Genomic DNA, 26245 nt, shown 5'->3' on the forward strand with positions numbered 1-26245 from the left:
GTTCCGGTCCAACCACACCTTGGCTGAACATTACAGCTGCATACGCAACAAGCGCCAACGGTAGCTACACGAACTAAACGGCAATGACAGACCAGACCAATATCGAGCGTCCATTAGATCAATTTACAGGATTTTTATTCAAATTTTATTTTATTTTTGTTCAAAACCTTTAATAAATTATGAAGTTTTGACTTCCTATTTTATATACAAATGAAATATTATCTTCAATGTATGCTATCATCAGTGTAATTGACGTTGCTCATCACGCTTTAAACATTACTACATTCGCAATACTTACATTGAGTCTTAGAATAAATTTTAAAGTGTACTAAAAATCAAAACACAAGCTATTTTTAAAAGTCACGGAACAAATGTTGGTCAGTTTGAGGAGTACAGCCTACAGTTTAACTTTATTCTCCTGTTGCAGGCCACAACCGGTATATAAACAGATTTCATAACAGCTAAACTACTTAATTCAATTAGTTTTTAAGTGTTTCCCCAGACAGTGTAGCTTGCCGTGATATGTTACTGATTTAATAGTACATTACGAAACATGTGTGAAAAGTAGGAAATACCTTTTCGCACGTGTATTATACAATTTACCGTACACATTGTAATTTAAATTTTCGCTATTGCCACGTATAGTGCTAATTACTGCATTAGGGCGGTAAAGTAGCACCACGTGTACTGTAAAAAAATTTAACAGCCTCCTAGCCTAGTTGATAGTGACCCTTTTGTGTGTTTATTACGAATTTGTTCCTGAGTTATGGATGTTTTCTATGTACCTGTTATGTATGTATTATGTATTTAAGTATGCACCTATCAGCACTTAGTACCCGTAGAGATAGCTATGCTTTTTTTTGGGCTGGGTTGGTCTTTCTGAGATAGTCCCCAAATTTATTTACTTTTTTCTTTACAATTATAGCGCAACGGTTATAAACTCAGATAAAATTTTATAAAAATACTATGTCCTTAAGAACTATCACTAGAGAATTTGACTTGAGCATCATTGCCTTACATGCCAACCATTGCCTGTTTTGGAAAAACAGCGATTTTCTACCAAAAATCTGTACATGTAATCACTACACCTTATAAAACAAAGTCCCCCGACGCCTCTCTATGTCTGTATGTTCGCGATAAACTCAAAAACTACTTAACGGATTTTAGTGCGTTTTCACCTATCAACAGAAGGTTTTGTGGAGCCTGTGGGAAGCCGGGGTGGGTCGCTAGTTCCTAATAAAACTCGTCTTTCACCCATAATCACAAACAAGCCTAGTTAGATATAGACAGCTGTACAATAGGTAGATCATGTCATGACTGTAAGTTTTTCAAATCAGGCAATGCCTTGTATGGAACTTTTGACAACTTTTTTTACCATTAACTACTGAAACTAATTTAAAAAAATAACAGTTTTTTAGTGTAAAATGCAAAGATTGTAAACGGATATTAAAAGTCAACATAATTGTCTTAAAATACCTGTAGGACCTAGCCAACATGACAACCGTTTGCAGAAAACGAAACGAAATGCTACGATAAAAGTAAAATAATGTCTATCATTTCTATAAATGATAGCGTTTCGTTTCGTTTTCTGCAAAGCCCCATAATACTTCGAAAACCCTGAGTTCTTCTGAAACCTGTTTAACGAAACTTAGTGAACTAAAAGTTGAAAGTATTCCAAAATACAGAAATATTACTCTTTGGAGCTTGAAAACTAAAATGTTAGAACAAGAAAGGAAGAATAACATTAAATTAAAACCCGAGAACTCTTCGTAAAATGAATTGTGGACATTTCCAGAGACAAATCACTTCATTATTCATCTCCTTCCTTTACATTTAATTAAGTTTTTACAGCGTATTATCTTAAAGAATTCACCTTTTGTATGAAAACATAAAATTTTACCGCTACTTTTACTGAAAGAATTTCCCGTACCTTTTTATGCCTGCGATCATATTCAGAATATAAAAAGCCGTAACAAAGAACCCTTACTAAATAATTGGACCCATTTCAAGGTTGATTTAATAAATCCTTCGCAGGTAGTCCCCTGTCAAGGCTATACATGTAAATATAACCTACGGAACCCTACTAATTACTTCTAATCTAATTAATAACCAAAGAAAACCGGCTGCCAAAAATGTAATAGAAAACTTACCTGTGACACACAGAGATCCGTTTTTGAATGCACTAATTGGTTTCGATTGGTCGTTGCACACGAGCGTAACGCTGATTGGTTTAAAAAGGCGGGTGGTCGAAATTTCGAATTTGGAACCGACGTGCGTTCCGTTCCGCGAGCGGGAGGACTGTGCCGCGGCGGCGCGAAGTCTCAGTTGTTCCTTTCAACATTTACTGTATTCCTAAATAACCAGCGAAATATGGGCTCTCGATCAGTAACAATTGTATGCTTAAAATAGTTCATCTTATACTGGTTTTTTGAGGTGAACTTGGTATGTGTGGAATATAGCAAGGGTGGCTACGTCATGAGTTAAGGTAGGTTTAGTTGGGACAGTTTTCAGATAAATAATTTGTGTGAAACATTTTAAAGGATGTCATAAAGGTAAGAATATTCTGACTTTATTAGTGTAATAACGCATATTTTGGACGCTTTAAGATAAAATGTACAATATCCGGGTTATCGGGATCTTTAATAGCATATTTATCTAAGTAAAGTCCAACCAAAAGCGAATTTAAACTGAACTATCATAAACCTTTGACCATCATTCGACGTTAGAGATACAAGGTTACGTATGATATCTAGTTATCTGATACAATTTTGTGATTATATTATTTTAGTAGCCTATTTTGAGTCCCACTGCTGGGCAATGGCCTTCCCTTTCTTCCGCCCCTCATTACGGTTTGGTGCATGCCGCCAGTCGAATATATGAAAATAAAAACAGTGGCCCTCCGGGAGTGCAAACAGAAGTGAAAACTTGAACAATTACGTGTGTACTCATACAGCATGTTTATTTAGTCACCTGTAATAATTTATGGGATGAAATATAGGTCATACTAAGCAACTTTGGGGAGGAAAAGGGACCAAACCCCATAATCGCAAAAAAATTGGCTGTTTCATACATGGCTGTCGGCTGTCTAACCTTGACATTTTCAATGGGAGACTAAAATATTTTTTCGGGTTGGTCCTATAGTAAAAGTTGGTCAGTATGACCTATATATTCACCCCGTAAATTATTGCAGGTGACTAAATAAAAACCCTATATACAGAGGTGTAGGTTACAGTGACCGTAACAGTGTCAGAAGTTAAATCGTTGTTTCCCATCTCAAAAAATGCCCAACGTGCCTAAAGAAGTTTTCACTTCAAAATAAACTTAAAAATCGTGTCTTTCATAATACAAGTTCCCATGGAATTAATAATGAATGGCTGTCACAAGCTTCGTAATGGGTTTAACTGGTGTGTATTTATTGATAAGGGTCGGCATGACATGTCTTTATGAAGGCTTAGTTGGGTTCCATACTAATAATAATTTGTGGCTAAAGGTTATCTGTATGAACTCATATAGCGTGGTTGTGGAATTGACATGAATTTGCATGTACAAATATATAGTAAACACTCCTGTGATGGGACTGGCACCAGTAATGGTATATATAAATCCTGTAATATAATTATTTACGATCAATTTTTAGACACTGGCAACATTTTACCATAAACAAGAGCAGTAAAGCTGCTTAAATTTAATTTTTCATTGATATTTATTAGTTTACAAATGGCGCCATACATCCCATGACTGAGGCAAGAAAACATAGTTTTTATTTGTTAATTATATTAAAACTAATTTTAGCAACTTTCATTAAATACCGTAAAACTACCCAACTCTAGTCCAATACTGCAACTATGGTCCACAAGTTCAAAAGGAAATTAAGTATCTATACCAATGTTTCTTTTGGTTTACTCCTAGTTTTACCTTCCATTTATAAACATACTTTGCCTTAGAACTACAAAAATATAGTAAAATACACACCTGAACGAGAAAAATTGAGTTTATTTGTGGACCATAGTTGGGAGCTTTGGACTATAGTTGGGTGGTTTTACGGTACGTAGAAAACGACATTCAACTTTTACTGCATAAAGCGATAAAAAAAATTACAGGTGTCGGTGAAATATCAAAAATACTCCCAATTATCTCTTACATTTCCCATGATTGGTGCTGTTAACATATATATGGTTGCACTTACATACTTGATAAAAGCCCGATCATCATATTATATAGCTGTCCCGTACTGGCTGTAATAAAATGCTATACAACATTGTGTGGGAACGACAACATAAAACACAATCATGTTGTCCCTGTCACACTATGTTATATAACGTTATATAATAGCCAATGCGCGACCTCCATTAGGCTCACGAAATTCATAGATGGCACTCTAAAACTACCGATTTTATGTAGATCCTAAACCATCCTGTATTTTCACGTTACTTTTTCTGGTACAGTCAGCAAAGGTATTAGCTTGGCAATAGTTTGGTGACAAAGGTAATAGTTTTAGTGACTGTATCTTCTTTCATTGATAATACATTAATATTTTATAAAACCTAATCTAACATTTAAGACATATTTTCCGTCTTGAAACAAAAAAATATATTGTGTCACAAGGGAGCAAAATGGCATATTTACGGCATGAGCGTACCTTAAATTATGAGCGTAGTTAAGGATTACGCCCTAGGTAGAAATAAGTTTGCTACAATGTGACATACTGCTTTTTACATCACCTATGTGGAAATAATTATGTTTTAAAATATTATTTAAGCTAAAAAAATATTATGCAAGAAAGTAAAAAACTTGTGTCATAGAACAGAAAAGTGCCACTTTGATACCTCCCAGCAGGGAAGAAAAAGGCCTTTTCCAAATAGATGATGTTAAAAATATATTTGTAATAACGATAAACGCTTCTTATAAGGCTCGTTTTTATGAAATCATATTTTATTCGAAACTGAAACAACCCCCAAAGGTTTTATGAAGGCATTTTCCTACTCATGATTTATGTTACTTCGAAGTTTACGAAGATTTCTTTAATAGAAGTATCGTTTTGTTTATTTTTAATTAAACTAGAGATGGTTTAGGAATTCCATTTTTCAGTCAAACAATGTCTTTATGAAAGTAATTGTTAATCTTATCCGACTTTAACGAAACGAAAAAAAATATTTACGGATAAGATAAAAAATACAATATTAAAAATAAGGTACAACATGAGGCAGATTCTTACATAAAAAAGGTGTTGATCATGTTATTGACATGTCCACCATATGACCTTGACACACCTCGAATGCATCTCATGTGCACCAATGAATGCGAGCGAAATGTCTAATCATCGGCTGAGAATACGTTTGTGCCTTATCCATTTCTGAGCAAAATCGTTTTTTAATGATTCCTAAAATAACAAAAAATATGATATAATTGGCACAAAACGACTTAAAATTTTTTTTTTTTTTCAAAAATGTGCCATATCCGCATTTTACTAGGATAATTTAGGATTAGGATTTCATAATGTCATTGAAGGGGTGTACATAAAGCAGCTCGTTTTATAAACCCAGCTGTTTTTGATTCATTCCTTATGTAACAGATACATAAACTACTATTAAAGTTCGAATGCGGTATCAGTAACAGCGGCAGCTCTGTAATAAATCAATGGCGTCGACCAATCGCCGTCCTCGCGTCAACGCCTGTCCAACCGCAATCAGAAATGGTCGCAATGGGTTCCGTATTTATGAAACAAATGGTTTTGTATGTACAAGGCATTATTTTGGACTTTCTTTAGTTATATCATATACTTGAGTTTTTTTCATTAGTCCTATTAAGCTGACATTTCAATAAATAGTAGCTCTGTCAGCTGTAGATCTCGCGAATCCCCATGGCTTAACCATTTTAAAAAAAATCCGAACACGGAATCGACAAAATAATTAATTTCAAATTTTGGACCTTGTAAATTTCACGAGAATCGGTAGAAAATGTAACCTGTATTGTTGAACATCCAGACATGTGAAAGCATTTTTGTCCAAGCTGAAACAGACCTTCGCTAGCGCTCGGTAAAAAATCCAAAAAGTCAATCGAAGGGGCGTAGAGTCCGACCAAGATAAGTTGGCACTGATTTTGATAGCCCAGCCTGTGGAAGTGTTAAGTAAACGTCATAATTTTATAGAAGTTTGACGTTTACAATGACACTTCGCTGCCAACTTATCTTGGTCTAACTTTAGCTATATTTTATAAGTGTCAATGTCAACATCCAGACAGAAAAAGTGGCTGTGACATAATCGGACAGACAGACATGACGAATCTATAAGGGTTCCGTTTTTTGCCATTTGGCTACGGAACCCTAAAAATGAAGACTACGTTTGTAACGAGAAGCGATTGTCCACTTTCAACTATCTGGTACGTGAAACCTACTCCCACATGTACGCCTGTCTGTGACCGACGATGAATTGACCGATTGCCCCAGTCACCCCTCGTTTAAAAGCAGCCATGACCACGCAAACATTTTTAAACCCCTTTTTTGCTGTTCAATATTACTGTTTCATGGATATCCGTATTTTGGAGAACACTCTCAAAAATTTACGACCAAGTATCACCACAACTTAATACCATAAATCATAATCATAAATCATTTATTTCGTGGTAAAACTTAAATTACATACAGAAGTATATATATTATAAAAAAAGGCTAAAACATATTGAAACTGTTTATTTATTTATTTAAAACTTTATTGCACAAAAGAAAAGGCGAACTTAATGCCATGAGGCATTCTCTACCAGTCAACTTTAGGGCAAAGCAGAAAAGATTGTAGGAGGTGCGTTTAAACCATACAGACACATACATACATTACATAAATAAATAAATATATATATATAATCTTACATTGTCTGCATGTTAGTCCTAAGATATATTATATAAATATTGTATTCTCAAGTAAGCGAATTTTGTAAATTCTTTTTGAGAATAAATTTCTTCTTAAACCATATATATATATAACCAATTCGTGAGACTGATACTACTCGTAATTGATCTTTGAACTGCCAGCAAATATATCACGCACAGATTTTTTGAAAGCAAGCTTTTCTAATGTTAGGGGGAAGACCGTTCCAGAGACGTGCTGTCTGAATGGCGTAAGAGTTAGACATGAAGCTACCACGAAATTATCTCGCCTTCAGCATAATGCTGACCTGAAGGTCAGCGCTGATCTTACGGCGAGACTATTTGTGGGCCACGATTGCAACAGTACAGCACGGCCTCGTAAAGCACCACTTTCTTTAACTCAACCATCTCTCCTAATAGTTACTGCAATGTTCTGCCGCCAGAGTGCAGCACTAGCACCTTTCATAAACCATAGAGTAACTTATACATACTGTGCCTTAAACTGTTTTTTGATAAGGCGGTTTGTTTTCAAAGGTCCTACCGCGAAACGCGAAAGTCGAAATTTGGTTATCTGCTTCTTCATCGCTCGAATATGCAAGAGTGATAGAAAGGTTAGATAACGGAATTCCGATTATCTTGTTTCGCGGTGGACCCTCAGATTGTGATGGATTGAGGTAGTGGCACGTAACGGAAAGTTTCGCGTAATATTCCCTATTTCATTCTTCTATAATTGTGCAAAATAATTCCTCTTCTCCATATGTTAAATACTTTAAATAGCGGTAAAAGTTATTACCCGCTTTAACATATGTAAATTAACTCATGAGATGAGGAATAATTCTCACAGTGAACCTGAACGAAGCGCAGCTATAAATCAATGGCTGCAAGGTAAAAAAGCAGAGGACTTATTCAGACACGAAAATTATGTGTTATTTTAACCGCCTTCTAAAAGGGAAAGGTCCTCGTCAGTTTTCGGGATATTTGTTTTATATGCTTCTTTTTAGTGCAGTCAGCATCTTTTTTTGTAAATTTATTCAATTTTAAATTTTTTCCATTAAGTCAATTTAAATCAGTCATCAACCGGAACTTGTGTAAAAAAGGATATTATAAAATATCAGACTTTTTTGAAGACCTTAACCCTTAGAGTTAATACGTATGTGTATAGTGTAAACAGATAATTTAATTTAATTTATTTTTCAAGTAAATGTTACTGTTTGTCGTCACAAAGCGATAGTAAAATCCTATTATGAAAATAAATGATATAAACCAATTATGTACGTAACCTAAATAAAAAAATCATCATCTAGGTACCTAAATCATTGAATTGAATTGAATCAGCTTCCTCGCTCAACGAATAAGCGTTGCGATTCAGCGAGGAAATGCTGCCAGTATCTTTGGCACTATGCCCCAGGGGCCTTTAGATATAGATTTTTAGTTTTTAATTAGTTTAAGTTTGTATTGTAACTTTATTCACATTTTACTGTAATTCTCATTAATTGTTAATGTAGTCAATGTACGAGTAGATGATTTACAAATGATTTAGGTACCTAAATGAAGTAAATGATATTATATTAGAGCAAGATAGATAATTTTCACGCGTAGTCTCACCCACTACTATTAATGCTTATATTATACACGGGGCTTTATAACGTTATAAAAATACCGATACCGTAACGGTATATTTAGTTTGTATTTGAAATATGTGATGAAATATAAATGATGACTATTTTGGAATCCAAGATGGCGCCATGAAAAGTCGTCATGGATGTCATTTTATAGGTTTTCAGGAGTGCGGATTTCTTGCCAAAGTAATATTAAATATCAATTAATCGAATGATTTAAATATCCTTACAACATATACTGATGTAACCTGTCTTTGCTTTATACAATAAAGTGTTTCTTACATACGCTTTTAATATAAATTTCGATTTGAGAATGAGGCTCCAGGCCACCTGTTCTCAGTTTCACCATCCGTGGAATTTCGTGATATATTGCAACGATTTGAAATTTGACTATCAGGCCAATTCGAACGTACTCTGACATCAGAGTGAAATCTAAATTATGTATTAGCAAATGATAACAAAATGGATAACATCAGGATAAGAGTTCGAATTGGCCTCCAGTACCTGTTCTACTATACAAGTAAACTATGCAGTTTATAGAGAATGCGGGCAGATAGGCATCCGATACCGATAGCGCCCGCACGGATCCAATCAACGGATCACACGGATAGGTAACCTATATTCACTTTCCACCTACGAAATACGTTAAGAGTACGTAAACACCACTAGACTATATTGCCTGTAACCCTTTTAATAGTACATTACGATAGAGGCCGAGAAACGAAGGGTTGCAGGCCAAGTAGATACTCGTATTAGACGATATTCTCGCCGAGATGTGCTTTTCTCAAACTTGAAATGACAAAAATTTTAGTTCTTAGTTTAGAAGGGTTTACACAGCCAAAATCAAATTAAGAATTTACCACTATTTGATGGTTGAATGCCAAGACGTTGTGTCACAAACGTTTGAAAACAAAAGAAGCTTGCTTTACAGGCCTAGGTTTGCAACGCTGTATGAAATTCCTTTACATATCATCTTCACTCATCGCACCGGACACTTAGTATTTCCGGACCTAATTTGAATGTAAGTCATGTCATTTCATTGCAAAATTATGAAAAAAATCTTATTCAATTTTACAGTCGCACAAACCTTACCGCCGCCATACAGTCTTTAAGTTACGTTCTCATTTTTAAACGACATTACACATAAACATTTAGATGACAAATCTATGTCTGGTGCTAGTTTTTATTGCTAGAAATTGTAATACAAAGAAATTTTTATACAAAAAAATTATAATACAAAGAAATTATAATACAAGGAAATTAGAGTGAGTAGGAACTTTAAATTCAAAACATGTACTCGCTCAATTTGTTTATATAACCAATTTAACAGTATTATAGCGCGACAGTAGCGTCGGGCTGCAGTACTGTTGCAGTAATACTGCTGACTGCAACGCCATATGAAAAGCAGATTCGTGGTCAACAGTTTCAGAGTATAGATAATTTAGATTTGAATTGATACATTATCTTATTTTAATGCACCTTCAAACTCTGCCAAGAATCCACATAGAATATTGAAGACTTGGCTAAAGCCATGATATTAAAAACGTGCTCGCCACAATGGTAGCGGAAACGATAGCTTTCTGGCCGCATTGGTATCGAGCGATCACGCTTCACTGCGCCCTACCTTTCAGTACCTGTTTTATTATTTCGTTTCTAATGGTAAAAATAATTATTTCAAAAGCACTTATTTAATTTCACGGCTGAAATTTATTTGTTCAAAACTTTTTAATGGGATGGTAATGATTACATTGCCACAAGTTGTCATTTCAAATGTCACAGCTTGGTTGATTATGGAAATATAAAGCGAGTAAAAAATTTGTATGTAAACTTCTACTTGCTGTAATTACACATACAGACACAGACACAGACAGACTTAATCCAGCCTATAATAAAAATAAGCTTACAATAGTAGCAGAAATGATAGTTTTCTGGCCGCATTGGTATCGAGCAATCACGGTTCATGGCGCCCTACAGTACGTATCACAAATCACAAAATCACAAAAAGTACGTATAGTTCGTGTCTTCCACGATGACGCGCAGATTTGTCAAATCTAACCTTTAATAACATGACAATAGGGGTCAAGGCCCGCGTCTTCGTGAATGACACGATCTATACCTGTTAACATTAAAATGGCTTGACCCTAGAGACCTTGCATATGAAGGTTCTAGGTTTGAATCCCGGTAAGGGCACTTATTTGTGTGATGAGCACAGATATTTGTTCCTAATAAGTCATGGATGTTTTCTATGTATTTAAGTATTTGTATATTATATGTATATATCGTTGTTTGAGTACCCACAACACTCAGCCTTCTTGGCTTACCGTAGGGCTTAGTCAATCTGTGTAATAATGAGCTTAAACTTGTTTTTTTTTTGTTTTCCGCCGATGAGTTCATGTGACTGCATTAATCGATCAGGAAAAATTACAAATGATTGTAATTCTCTAAGCTTCAGCTTTCACGTTACACGTGTGTGGACACGTCAGCGTGTTCAGTCTGCTATAAATCTGATTGTGGAATCAGATATATAGGAGGCTGAACAAACAGGTAGGCGCAGTGAAGCGTGACCGCTCGATACCAAACGCGGCCAGAAAGTTATAATTTCCTCTACCAATGTAAACTCATGTTTATTATTATAGGGTTGTATGTTCGGTTCTTCATACACACGTAGTTACGCTCTCATTTTAAGATGACTAGCTAGATTGCTCTGAAACTTTGTACTTACAATAGGATAAGGTATATATATCTAGTTCTGTAATTAGTTTATGTACCTTCAAATACGTCCAAAAGAGAGGTATGGGCATTGTGAATGTCATCTCGCTTTGTGTGGTAGGGCACAGCCAGTGGATGTCATTCCAGATCTAGAGCAGAGCCCAACTGGGGAAGTACCTCCACCTTACAGAAAACAGCAGCCAAATAACACTAGACCCTACTCATAGTGTTGTTTTCCTGCCTGTGAATAAGGTTGCCAGAGCTCAACTAGGGGGGGCGGGTTTAGGGTCGGCAACGCGCATGTAACTCCTCTGGAGTTTCAGGCGTACATAGGCTACGGAGACTGCTTACCATCAGGCGGGCCATATGCTTGTTTGCCACCGACGTAGTATAAAAATACCATAGTTTAAAAAAAAGCGAATTTAGGTTTTTGATACAAAACTTGTTTTTGCTCTATATCATTTGTTTTTTAAACAGGTCCGCAGCGAACGAAACGCAACTGTCCCTGTCGCACTAAGGAAGAGTGATAGAGAGAGATAACTACACTACGCTACGGAGCGTTGAAGATTGGCATGTTGGCAACGCGGGCTGATATCTCGAAACAAAGTGTACTCGTACAATTCTGTGTGACCCACATTTACAAAGTTGAGTGTACCGACGACGTATGGCAACACAATTTGCATCTGAATGCGGCGTAGAACCGCTACGAATTCCGTAGAGCCTCTACGAAATTTGTAGCCGATGTAGCAATAAATATTTTTAAGGCAATTTTTTTTATACTACGTCAGTTGCAAACAAGTATACCGCCCGCCTGATGGTTAGCAGTCTCCGTAGCCTATGTACGCCTGCAACTCCAGAGGAGTTACATGCGCGTTGCCGACTCTAAACACCCCGCTCGTTGAGCTCTGGCAACCTTACTCACCGGCAGGAATACAACACTATGAGTATAATGTGAATGTTTTGGGAAATACGTTAAAGAGCTGGTGGCCTAGCGGTGAGAGCGTGTGACGTGTGGAAGACGCGGGTTCAAACCCCGGCTTGTACCCATGAGTTTTTCGGAATATCATTCATTCATTCAAATCTCATTTACACCCTGTTATTAAAATCAGAATACGCCTGTCAGGCAGATAAACAATTCTAAATTCGATTATTACCGTAGCCCCTGGTTGTTAAGTTAAGTAATTAAGTTGTAAGTAAACTAATTGTGAATAGTGGTCTCAAGGCACTCGTACGTGCATCGATGTGTGACCCAAGGCATAGGAGGCAGCGGTTCTTAGTTTTTTTACCTGATAACTAGGGAACAAAAAAAAATATTACTATTATTATTTTTTGTGTTCTTAAGGGTCCTCAGCAAGCTCGGTTTTCCGTTCAAACGTAGTCATGCTCTCATTTTAAAATAACTAGCTAGATTGCTCTGAAACTTTTTCATTGAAATGGATAAGGTATATCTAGTCCTAAAATTAGTTTATGTAGCTTAGATACCGTTTTTGCTCTATTTCGTTTATTTTATAAGGTGGAGTAATATAAACTAATTTTAGCCCTCTAGGGCATATTATATCTATATAATATCATGTCATTGACATTGAATGTATGTGCAAAGTTTCATTTCAATCCAACACTTAGTTTAAAATGAGAAGGAAACTCCGTTTGTATGGGAAGGTGAAATTTGACCGAGCCTGCTGGGGGCTCTTAAGTAGCCACATATAAAATGTAATTGTGTGTTAATTTAATAAGTGATAACCTGTAATTGGTTCTGTAACTCTTTTGTAGTTTGTAGAACTGTTTAAAGCTGTAATGTAATAAAAAAATAAAAATAAAAGTGATCAAGCCTATCCGTTGGCTGACCACATGATTTCATTTCATGAATCGCGATGTTTTCCTTCACCGAAAAGCGACTGGTAAATATCAAATGACATTTCGTACATACAACTACTTACATCAACAACTCATACACGTACTTATATACGACATTCTTCGTGCTTCCCGTCCGTAGGGGAGACCGAGGTGAGTTAAAACAGAGGTAAGTTGAAACAACCTCAATTTGGCGGTACTTGTAATCGTCTTGAAGTAAGGACGCATATTGAGGGATCAGCGAACAGTGGGACGAGGCTCAATATCGTTTGTTTGAGTTGGATAACAAATAGACGTTTCAAAATTGACGTTGTTTCAACCTACCTCTGTGTTAACAATAAATATATTTCCTTATTCATAATGATCGAAAATGTATTAATATTAAGTGTTAATCCTATCTTTAAAATGTTTTGACGTGTAATGTATCATGCATATACGAAATAAATGAATATGAATATATTTAACTGTATTATATGTGGGAGGTGGGGGAAAATGACCGAACGGGATGGTCTTATGGAACCTTCAATAGGAGAAGCAGAGAAAGCGCTATTATTTCTTGTCCTTGTCATAATCTCAATTTCCTTTCTGCCTACTACTAAAAAGTCCTAAGTGACGTTAACGTTGTTTGTTGGCCACCGTTTTTATAGTGGGGAAAAATGAACCCGACCAAATTACGTACACTGTTTTTGCTATGTTATCAGGAATGTTACGTGTTTTTTAATTAGGCGCATTGCGTATGTTCTGTCCCTCACGGACGCACGCGTATGGCCCGTCTTTAGAAAATATTAAGTCTATGTTGTTAACTCACCTCGGTCTCCCCTACTTTAGAGTAAATCGCCATCTCCTATGCCTTGCTACAAGTTTGAATGGAGCCAGGGTCCCAAAGGCAGCCGAGATCGAATTACCTAATAATTACATCCTGAGTAGGTGATATTTGCTCTTTCAGCTTCATTGTAGTCTATTCGAACTGTCAAGTTCCAAACTTGACTTGACATTACTTCGCAAATCAAGTTGAGCTTCTTAAAATTCGAATAAACTTTTAGTTCTCGCAGCGCGAAAAGTCGAATAGAAATTGAATAAAATTGAAAGTGCGATTTAAGATAAAGGAAAAGAGAAAGTCTAAGACAGAAACAGTGAATGATGATACTTTTTCTGAGTTTATCAGGGCTTTTGTCAAAAAAATGTTATAGAAACTATACCTACAGGCCAATTCGAGTAGTTATTAAATCCCATTCCGATATGACGCTGATCTGTCAGTGTCAAAACTGCCGTTTTTGGATTCGAGTTTTAGTTATTCGATCTTCTTCTTCTTTAATAATATGGCCTCCGTCAAATCTATGATTATTTTGCCAATAGGGACCGTGCGCGTTGGAGGGTCTGCCATCTTGTGGCCTGAATCGGAACCATAAACATGCACATGTACACGTCACGTGTTTTCTTGTGCATAGCAGGTTCTGCCATCTTGTGGGCTGCATCGGAACAAAAATCATCACAATTACGCCTCGCGCCAAAAATCTGACGGCTCCTGTGCTGCCTCCTACAGTTCATGCACGCTCCCTATATCAAGTGTCGTTATTCAGTGGTAAGTTTTAAGTGTGCTCGTAGAGCATGACGTTGTTCGGTAGTTGCTTTTAGTAAAGAGATAGCTGGACTTTACTAAAAGCCACGATGGATTGCCGGGTGTTGATTAAAACATGGTTAAACGCGTTTCAAAATTATTTTTTCATTAGCTGCACACGTCCACGATAGTTCACTACATAATAAGCTATCAATATTTCACTTTAAACGACATGAATGAGCAAAACAAAAAAAATATTCTCGAGACGTCTCCGCCATCTTGAACCTCAAAGACAACCCCTTTATTCGATCTCTTTTGAAATTGTTATGATTCTGATCTCTCAGTGTCAAAATTGACGTTTTTGATTGAGCACAATTCAGCAGGTCTTCTAAAGGAGATTAGAACCATCTCATATTGGAATGATATCAGATCCATGTTAGATCAGTATCAGATTTTATTCTTGGAATTGGCCTAAATTCCATGCTTATCCGAGTAATTATAATACGGCAAATAAAAAGAATCTAAAAAAATCTTTTAAAAGGAAAGAAGTGGAAGATGGGGTGAAAACTTAAGTGCGCTCATATTTTTAAGTGCTCCGTACTAAACTTTGCCCAGTGTTGAAGACAGGTAAACATGCATGCCCTAAACCAAAAACACTCATTCTACTACATCTAAGACACTTGTATGTAGAAAACTTTACCCATATTTTCTATCCTAATCTAATCAAGATGGAGCGAGGTATATGTCAAATCTCAGCAAAATTAGTAAGTACAGTTGGTTATTGCAATATTGAAAACAAACATATAAACACCCAAATAAAACATACAACGTTTACAATAGGTATTAAAACCAACATGGCTGTCTCTTTGAACCGAGAACCGAGTATCTCTTGTTTAGGTTATCTACGTATGTATGTATGTCAATTTAGTGCACATAAACAGGTTAACATGAAACGGACAAAACTAAACAAAAAAAAAATGTACAAAGACGAACTAATCCCTAAAAGGGATCTCTTCCAGCTAACCTTTGAGAAAATGCGAAAGGACAACAGTAACAGGTGAAAGACAAATCATAATAATTTGTACGGTAAGATATCGCTTGGGCTCTTCCCTTCCGACGTGTCGGAACCGGTGTAGCTCAAAGACTTCAAGCCTTGACAGATATTACGTAAGTCGGTTCTACAACCTCGAATTTTCCGCTCCAAATAAAGCCTCAAACGCATTCGCGCTGACTCAGCCCTTGCCTGTTTGGAATAACTAACAGAAACTTGAGTAGAGGGCTTACACTTCCCTTTTCTATTTGTTTTTGGAGGAAGGAACAAAATCAGGAGAGATATAACTTAACATAAGTTTTTTGAAGAAAAAAAAAATTTTTGGTACTAGCTTTTATCGCTGACTGTACTTTTCTAATCATAGGCAACAAATACTCATCGAGACAATTCTAACCCCAAACAATTATTTTGCGTTGTTTTATCACAGAGTTCCCATGGCCACCTCCTGTCTTCATCATCAGATCAGCTCCTCGTCATCATAATATTGTATTGTCATCCCATTTACATATGCATGCAAAATTTCAGCTCAATCAGTAATCGGGAAGAGGGTCAAATTTAGCTTCCGAGATTTGACCCACATTATGTTATAAATTTATTATGTACTGTACCCCTAGTGTAAATATTTTCGACAGCGAAACGTGACGTACGCGTTTGCGTTAAGTGTCATTTTGTATGAGATTTTTGACTTTCCAAAACGTCCCGCTTGGCGCGCTGTTCAAAAACCCATACAAAATGAGACTTAACGCAAACGCGTACGTCACGTTTCGCTATCGACTAAAATTACACTAGGGGTACTGTACTTTTTTGCAATTCACTCACACATGGCAATTTAAGTATATTTGTAACTAACAATCGTTCGGAAAAAATGTTTTTTTTTTTAGTAAAAATCGAGTTACCCAATAACGGCAGAATACGAAACCAGTGGTCGTAAACAGTCCTTTAATCCGCGGCTACTTAAATATTGAGACTATCGATCCTGAGGCAGGTGTTGTCAACCATTTACTATTTAACGTGAAGGTTTCTAAGGTTTTCGTTTACCTCAGATCATAGAAAGTACTAGATGGCTGACGGAGGCGTGGCGCGTGTCGCCGCGACATGGCCACATCGTGGCCATACCGGCCCGCCGTAAGACAGTAGCAACTTAGCTGTCATTGAACAATGTGCGCGTCAATTTTATTGAAATGCCGAATTATAGCGCTATTTTGTGTCGAAATAGGAGTGCATCCAAAAACTATAAGGATCATGAAATTACATAGTACATTTTTTTTCACGTATTAGTCAATAAAACCACACATTTTAACAAATAAATCCAGTGACATATGATTTTTCTGAGTCAGACCATGTTGTCATACAAACGCGTGGCAATTTGTCATGGAAAACTATTTGTAGTGTCCTTAGCAACGGCGCAATGCATTAAACCGCTAACGATATTCACAGGGACATTATTGTTTCTTGGTACGACCGCCAACCGCTCCCTTCATTGACGCCGCGAAGTAGAGTGGTGCTCGTGCATATATTGATCTTTGAGCGTTATCGATAAAAATGTTTGTTCATACGAAAGTAATTATTTTTCAAGTAAAATTTTACAATTATTTTATATGCACCTAATGTTTAATTTAATACTTTTTAATTTGGATTAAAAATCGAAAAGGTAAGCCAAAAGATAAACTGATTTAATTAAGGACAATTGTACAAATGTTTTATTTCAGAAATAAAATAATAACAGTATTACATTTATGCTGGCCCCCACACTAGGCATAGCCTGTCCTGTGGTGGATAATAAGGTTTACAAGTAAAAAAAAACAATACTACAATTGAAAATAATAATATACAATTATTTAGAGTAAACAATTGAAAAAGAAACGGTGGTGAATGGAATTTACAGAGGTACAGTTTACAGTGAGTCAAAAAAGAAATATGTTCATAATTGCAATTTTTTTCAGTTTCCCTTAAAATCCCAGTATTAACGAAAAATAGATAGATGCTACAGGAAGAGGGCCCTAACTGGTTTATGAGCGAGAAAAGTGTTATTTGTTCGGATCATTTTCAAGAAAAATGTTTCCAGTTACAGTTACAGATAGAATATAAATATGTTTAAAATAATAGTATATTGTATACTTAGTCGATCCAAAAGTTCTATCAGAAAGATTTTTACTGATAATTATGATTACTGTTTCCTTATTATTCGTACATATGATATAAAAGCTTATTTAATGGTGCATTATACTTACTATATAACATGCTGGAATTGCTTTCAATTGGTGACGAAATATGCTATAATAAACTGAAACTTTTTTTTAATGAAGCGCTCGCGTCTAACGACAATCCCAAAGTAAACAATTTAAACAAACATTACATCAAATAATTACTGAAATTTAAACCAATTTGATTAGTTAAGCATAAACAAGCTTTCGCATCATGGTAAATGTTTTTTTTTAATTAAAAGCTTTGTATTACATTTTATCAGTAAAAACCTTTGTGAGAGAACTTATGGCTCAACTAATATACCTTACACGTACCTTAAAATTCTTAGCTCGTAAATAAGGTCAATAATTTAAAGGAATATAAATTAAGTCTATGGCAATTATTACTTAAAACAAATATGTCAAAACTCTAAGGTCATTTTCAGAACATGTAAAATATCGATAGCTCTATCGAATTGTCCTCACTCTAGTGCCGCCGCTCTAGGCTCCTACACCGCGCGGTTTGGCCAATCACAGCGCGTGAGTTGGTTGTCTGGCCACGCCTTTAATGATGTGGTGGGGGACAGTTGGAGACAGCGAGACGCGTTGAAATTATGCTTCGTTACAAATCTCCTTACTTCTTATATCTATGTCGTTTACACACTGCTTCCTAAGTGGAACTATACAGTGTGTCCCTAGCCATTGGACAAAGCCAAAATGTACATTTGCATTTGGGGTTTTTAGAACCAGTGTACAAAGTATCATAACAACCGGTGTAACGGTTTCGAAGAAATTAACAAATTACCATTTTTAGGGTTCCGTAGCCAAATGGCAAAAAACGGAACCCTTATAGATTCGTCATGTCCGTCTGTCTGTCCGATTCTGTCACAGCCACTTTTTTCCGAAACTATAAAAGCTATACTGTTCAAACTTGGTAAGTAGATGTATTCTATGAACCGCATTATGATGTTTACACAAAAATAGAAAAAAAACAATAAATTTTGGGGGTTCCCCATACTTAGAACTGAAACTCAAAAAATCTTTTTTCATCAAACCCATACGTGTGGGGTATCTATGGATAGGTCTTTAAAAATGATATTGAGGTTTCTAATATCATTTTTTTCTAAACTGAATAGTTTGCGCGAGAGACACTTCCAAAGTGGTAAAAAGTGTGTCCCCCCCCCCCCCCCCGTAACTTCTAAAATAACAGAATGAAAAATCTAAAAAAAATATATGATATACATTGCCATGCAAACTTCCACCGAAAATTGGTTCGAACGAGATCTAGTAAGTAGTTTTTTTTTAATACGTCATAAAAATTAAAAAAAAAAAAATTTTTACATCAAACCCATACGTGTGGGGTATCTAAGGATAGGTCTTCAAAAATGATATTTAGGTTTCTAATATCATTTTTTTCTAAACTGAATAGTTTGCGCGAGAGACACTTCCAAAGTGAAAAAAAGTGTGTCCCCCCCCTGTAACTTCTAAAATAACGGAATGAAAAATCTAAAAAAAATATATGATATACATTACCATGCAAACTTCCAACGAAAATTGGTTTGAACCAGATCTAGTAAGTAGTTTTTTTAATACGTCATAAATGGTACGGAACCCTTCACGGGCGAGTCCGACTCGCACTTGGCCGCTTTTTTACTTTGGAGCAGCCTGTATGTGTTAGTAGCTCCTAAGGTAATATCCTAAAAGAATAGTATGGAACCTTCTTCGACCTTTTTGATTATTTTCTTTTATTTATGACACTAATAAAACTTCTGACTTTTGAAAAATGTCATCATTGTTATCAAATATTTCGAACAAATTGTCAAAAACACTGTCAAAGATTAACACAGTGTGTTTCTTTTTGTTGTCGATTATTGCAAATAACTTTTGTTCGAAAAAAATATGTTTATATCTTTTGTTCTAATTAAAAAATATTAACGTCAGAGCATTCCTGAGAAGTAACCCTACGTGGGATTTCAGAGTTTGTCCAATGGCTAAGGTCACCCTGTATACTATACTATAGTAGAACAATATTTATTTCTACCACCCGACCTCATAAAGGCTCTTCTGTTCTTTAAATACTGCAAATTTTAAGTTGTTTCCTCATGTTGACCAGTAGGAGTAAGTATCCGAGGTAATACTTGCGTTTAGTAGCAAATGTATAAACTCATAATAAACACTAATCAATATGCAAACAGGCCCTAAGGCAATTGTACACGCTCTTAGGGGCCTATTAGATAAAAATAAATCATTAATTATCTCCAAGATAGAGTAATATAGAAAACCGGTTTCTTTCAGAAAGGTACTTAATGTAAGCTCAGGAATGCAGTCTTGAAATTAACAGACTTTAAAAAAATACCGTGTTTCATTAATTAATTAATTATAAAGTCTATGAATACCTTTGGGTTGAGCGCTCCTTCAAATTAGGTTGAATATTTTTAGTAACACTTATAAATTTTCGAAAGTCGTATCTAACTTCACATGGTTTTTAAAGTGAATCTTTTGCAAATGAAGTTTAGGTTGAATTCAAGTTACCGAATAGATTTGTAGGAGGTTTGGATAGTAATCTAATTAATTGGTTTGTGTTTGGAAAGGAATTGAGTTAAGACAGGAAATGTTTCATTAAGAAAATAAGTCTTTTAGGAGATAAAGAACCAAACCGATAAAAACGTGTTGTCAAGGTTTCTTAGAGTAACTTATTTTTTTGTAATATTGTGTATGATAAAATTGATATATATTATATAAAATATTCCCAGAACTCCAAATGCGAATTTATTTTCTAAGAATAATTATAGTAAAAGCTAATAATAAAGGCGATCATCGTTCCGATAGTCGTGTCAATAAACGGTCTCAAAGCAAAGAGTCTCGACCAACACCTTGAGACTCTCGCTAGGTGGTTGGATCAAGGGTCAGATGCAGAAGGCGGTGATCTTGGACACGGCGCGGATAGTCCGACGGTTCCTCTCTGCGGCCCTGACCACCGGCAGCTTGGGCCCTACCCCGCTGCTGGCGGCACCCTAGGTTAGGTTTTTTTATAATGTGTTTATATCTTTTGTATTGTTTTGTAAATGTTTTTATATTTTACTTTTATATCCATATTATAAAAAATCCTAACCTAAGATATGGAATGAATAAAGGTTATAATAATTAAAAAAAAAGTAGGTATCTGTAAAGTATCTGATACCAACATGGACCTAGAATACTAAAGACGTAGTTTCGCTAATACACAACTAGGATTCCATCATCCACCAATATGATTAGATACAGCCTGTATAACTGTAACAAATATTCAAGGTTTTATCTACGGATTTATGAATCCATTACATATTAACGACTTACTACAACTTCCAAATAGGCATAGCATGTCTGTACTGACACAAATTACCTGCCTATTTTTAACCTTAATGCAAAGCAATCAAATCTTTTTACTTTTTACTTTTAATTTTACTTTTATATTCACATTATAAAAAACCTACTTAAGATGTTAAATAAATAAAGAGAAGGCGATTCATCACAAAAATAAGCCTTTGGGAAAATAGGAAATACATTAATCTTGAAAGATCATTAGTGATTGGTCAAAATAACGCTGTCAGAATTGAAACTCTGATCAATGACTGTGATGTGTTTACCTCAGTTACTTACCCGCGGCATTATTATACTTTTTCCTCGATTGGCCAAAGCTGTTCACATAAAATAAGTTTTTGTCAAAAAATTCTTTTTTGGTACAAGCTTTTATCGCTGACTGTACTTTTCTTTCCACAGGCAAATAATACCCATCGAGATAATTCTAAAAACCCCAAACAGAACTGGATTGCATTGTTTTATCACAGAGATCCTATGTCCACCTCCTGTCTCAATCATCAGATCAGCTCGATGATACCATAATATTGTATTGTCATCCGACTTACATATGTATGCAAATTTTCTGCTTCATCATAAACCGGGTAGGAGTAAATTTTAACTTGCAAGATTTAACCCACATACATAGTTACATACATACATAGGTACATTGGAAGATAAATAAAAGCTTGTTAAATAACTTCTGCCCGCGACCTCACCTGCGTGTAATGATGAAGATTATTAAAAAAACCGGACAAGTGCGAGTCGGACTTGCCCACCGAGGGTTCCATACTTTTTAGTATTTGTTGTTATAGCGGCAACAGATATACATGATCTGTGAAAATTTCAACTGTCTAACTATAACGCTTCATGAGATACAGCCTGGCGACAGACGGACAGGCAGACAGACAAACGGACAGCAGAGTCTTAGTAATAGGGTCCCGTTTTACCCTTACGCCCAAAGCGTATCCAAAGGGGTACGGAACCATAAAAACTATTGTATGTCCTTCCCCGGGTCTCACATACCTAATTAAAAAAAAAAACTGGTTACCTGAGTAAATAGTTTAAGCGTAAGACGTAATACAGTAATTCGCCTAGATTAATTTTCTAGTTCCGTACATCATAATGAAAATGGAATGGAGTTAAGTTACTGCTTTTTTGGGACGCAAGGACTTTTTTTAATACGAGTATTCGCTATAATAATAAATGGCCACCTCATTAGAAATATTATTTTAAATTAAATTTTATTTTAAATAAATAAATATTATAGGGACAAAGGCTCATGTTATGGGTACTTTGACAACGATATACATAATATACAAATACTGAAATACATAGAAAACATCCATGACTCAGGAGCAAATATCTGTGCTCATCACACAAATTATACCCTTACCGGGATTCGAACCCAGGACCAGGCTTCATAGGCAGGGTCACTACCCAGTACCCACTATACCAGACCCGTTGGTTCAATTTCCAATACTCGCGAAATGTCTCTTAGATTGGAGTAATGGAAGAATCAAATCAAGTTAAAATATCGACGGGCATGCGTCAAAAGTGTTTCAGGCAAGGAGTGAACTCAATTCCCCATTCAATTTCATTTAAATCCCGTTTAAGAAACATGCACTTAAATCATTTCATGCATTTTAAAGTTATTCCCGCTTTTGATAGTGATTGACTTTTTATAAAAAGCCAAATTGAAAATTCCAAGCACGTCAGACGAACGAATGAACTTAAAAAAATATTTTCTAGCATCGCAGTTAAATTTCTACAAGTTCAGCAATAATACTTAATCACGACTCAGCAGTTTATTTCATTGTGAGAAAAGCCGCTGACAACGTATAATCCTTGGCAGAGGCGCAAAAATATCCTAACATTGTAGCTATGTGAAGAAAATCTTTACTAAGCTTTCCCGCCCTATATTTTCCTCAACATTGATTTCAACGCCATCTATACAAAGTACAGTGTAACTACTGACACAACTACTTGCCGTGTAAAGTAAGCTGTAAATACAGATTGAGGTGTGTCATCAGTAGTTTTGTGAAAATTGCATAGATGGCGTGCTTATAAAAGTTATCGGTTAATTTCAGCAACAAATAATAAATCTTTACAATAAATTATTTACTCGTACGTATACTATAGTCGGTCAAATAAGTTTGTCACTAGAAATAGGTGTGAATTTCAAATTTTCTATGGGACGATAACCCTTCGCGCCTACATTTTGCGAAGCCGCTTTTTTCTGCTAACGGAAATGGCTTGACAGAATATCTATTCCGTGTTATTTTTTGTGTGGCAAGTTTTGGCTAGAATTCCTTGCTGTTTTAACCATATTTTACACGCCAAAGCGAGATTCCTATTCAATTCAATATTTTAAAAGGTTTTGATTCCACCAAAATGCCACTTAAAATGTCGGGTTAGCTTTATTTTATTAATATTGCAATGCAAAAGTTATTCAATACCTATATATTCTTATATGATCCTGTACACTTATGTTAACGTATTTAAATTGCACAATTAAACACATCTCTTTTCTTTCTTTCTTAGATATTCAATAGTAATCTGAATTGTTAACATCAACATAATTTATTAGTCTTAAGCATACATTGTTATCGCGGAGCAACAACGATTGGACAGTACTAAAAGATTATGACAAATAACATTAACAGAAGTGAAGTTCTAAATATAGCAGTAGAAAATTTAGATTAAACTTTGGTCATCTATTACGATAACCAAAGTAAAATTTAAGAAGTAACTAATGACACAAAAATTAAATACATTAGCAACTTATTATTCAAGTTGACACGTTGACTCATAGGTAAGCGTTTAAAGCATGACCAGTAATATATGATCATGCGCCATATTGCGGAATATCATTGGAACTATTTTTTTCATACTAAACTAAACTGTCACCCATGAAAATAACAGCGCCCTCTTGACAATGATCATATATTTCTGGTCGGGCTTTACATAGTGTTGCCGGCAACTACCGAACGCCGCTCGGGGTGAGGGCGCGCGGGGCAGGGATGACCCCACCAACCAGAGATCCGAATGCGAGTCGTACTGAACGGACGTTATTTGGTAATATATTTTTTCTTGTCTCTAATATTCCTAAAATGCATATAACCGCATATGCATATGCGGTGTTATTCTGTATATTGTGCTATATATTTTTAATAAAATTATAGTGCATAATTTGACCATTTTTATTGGAGAAAACCACTTCAAACTAAAACACATAGTGTACGAGTTTGATTGACCTTTTCCAACGAAAACTTCGTGCCAGAAGCACATCTTAGAGGTTTAGAATGTGTATTGTGTAGGCAGAAAATTCTATTTATACAAAACAGACATTCTGTTACATGCGATCTTTGCCAGGCTTGTTTTTGCTCCCGCGATAACGATGTATGGTCACAGGTATGACAAACATGTTTACCTGTGTATCAAAGATATCAATGTTAGTTACCTATAAGAAACCTACTTTATTGCAATAAAAGCAGTATTTATTTGGCTGACACAACTTATCTTGGACATAAAAACTTAGTCGAGTAAATCAATGTAGGGGACTTAGTGTTTTAGAAGTAGTTAGTTGTTTTCGTGACTATAATACTGTTTGTTTTTTGTTCCGTATTTTTTACATGCTTTTATTTAGCTTCACTGCGTTTATTTGTTTCTTTGTAATATATTTGATTCAAATCTTGTATCTTAAATTTGAGCCACTTATCGTTACGCCCATATTATTATATACTACGTATTTTATGTATTTACAACGCTCGCATTTATATGTAAATAGAATTGTAACCTGTGGACCGGGTTAGGCCTTAAATGGACCCGGGTACGCCCTTAAACTACATCCAAAAGAGAGGTATGGGCATTGTGAATGTCATCTCGCTTTATGTGGTAGGGCACAGCCATTGGATGTCATTCCAGATCTAGAGCAGAGCCCAACTGGGGAAGTACCTCCACCTCACAGAAAACCGCAGCCAAATAACACTGGACCCTACTCATAGTGTTATGTTCCTGCCGTTGAGTAAGGTTGCCAGAGCTCAACGATGGGGAGGGGGGTTTAGGGTCAGCAACGCGCATGTAACTCCTCTGGAGTTGCAGGCTTACATAGGCTACGGAAACTGCTTACCATCAGGCGGGCCGGGTATGCTTGTTTGCCACCGACGTAGTATAAAAAAAAATTGTAAGATCATGATATTGATTTTTTGGTGTGAAGGAAAAAGTAAAGTGGAATGAATATTCACTCTCAATATTACTGTGAGAATGCGATTAAAAGGGATCATATGAATACGTCCAATTTACTTTATACATATCTAGTTATCCTTATATTCTCTATGCCATTTGTGCGCAAAGTTCCTATAATGTGTCATGTTTTCTTAGAAAATAATTAAGGTCAATGTGGCATATAACATTTTAGTTGGAAAGACCGTTATATGTAGGGTTGCCATACGTCCCGTATATATACTGGACTGTCACCGTATTTAAGTATCACGCCCCGTTTATGTCCCGTATATTTGACCGCTTTTGACCGCTGCAGAATACGCAGAATACCTATATAAATCGTCACAATCATCTCTTAACCACTTTGTTTCCTCACTTATGTGAGTTAAAGCACTTAAAGCTATGTTTTTTTTTTAATACTACGTCGGTGGCAAACAAGCATACGGCCCGCCTGATGGTAAGCAGTCTCCGTAGCCTATGTACGCCTGCAACTCCAGAGGAGTTACATGCGCGTTGCCGACCCTAAACCCGCCCCCCTCGTTGAGCTCTGGCAACCTTACTCACCGGCAGGAACACAACACTATGAGTAGGGTCTAGTGTTATTTGGCTGCTGTTTTCTGTAAGGTGGAGGTACTTCCCCAGTTGGGCTCTGCTCTAGATCTGGAATGACATCCACTGGCTGTGCCCTACCACACAAAGCGAGATGACATTCACAATGCCCATACCTCTCTTATGGACGTAGTTTAAGGACGTACCCGGGTCCAAAATGTGTGTGAATACGTATTTGCACCCCCCTTTCCCCCCTAGGGCAAGAACTCTCGTATTTGTATAAGTATTTCGCTCACACACAGTCAG

General features: G+C 36.0%; 1 protein-coding gene and 1 long non-coding RNA gene across 4 annotated transcripts in view; both read right to left on the reverse strand.

Moving 5' to 3' along the window:
* Nucleotides 1–26245, reverse strand: part of LOC133531232 (uncharacterized) — a 452362-nt gene that overhangs the window by 421557 nt on the left and 4560 nt on the right. The window lies entirely within an intron of this gene.
* Nucleotides 1–26245, reverse strand: part of LOC133531230 (sperm surface protein Sp17) — a 364739-nt gene that overhangs the window by 288810 nt on the left and 49684 nt on the right. Inside the window, exon 1 of one of the 3 annotated variants that reach the window (XM_061869383.1) lies at nt 2151–2312. The exons of 1 other annotated variant lie outside the window; for it this stretch is intronic. The gene's annotated coding sequence lies outside the window, so the exon portion shown is untranslated. Of the gene's footprint in view, nt 1–2150; nt 2313–26245 lie in introns of those variants that run through there. One more of the 3 variants, XM_061869386.1, reaches the window with a different exon arrangement.

The sequence above is a fragment of the Cydia pomonella genome, chromosome 24, assembly GCF_033807575.1.
Source record: "Cydia pomonella isolate Wapato2018A chromosome 24, ilCydPomo1, whole genome shotgun sequence".
Taxonomy (NCBI): Eukaryota; Metazoa; Arthropoda; class Insecta; order Lepidoptera; family Tortricidae; genus Cydia; species Cydia pomonella.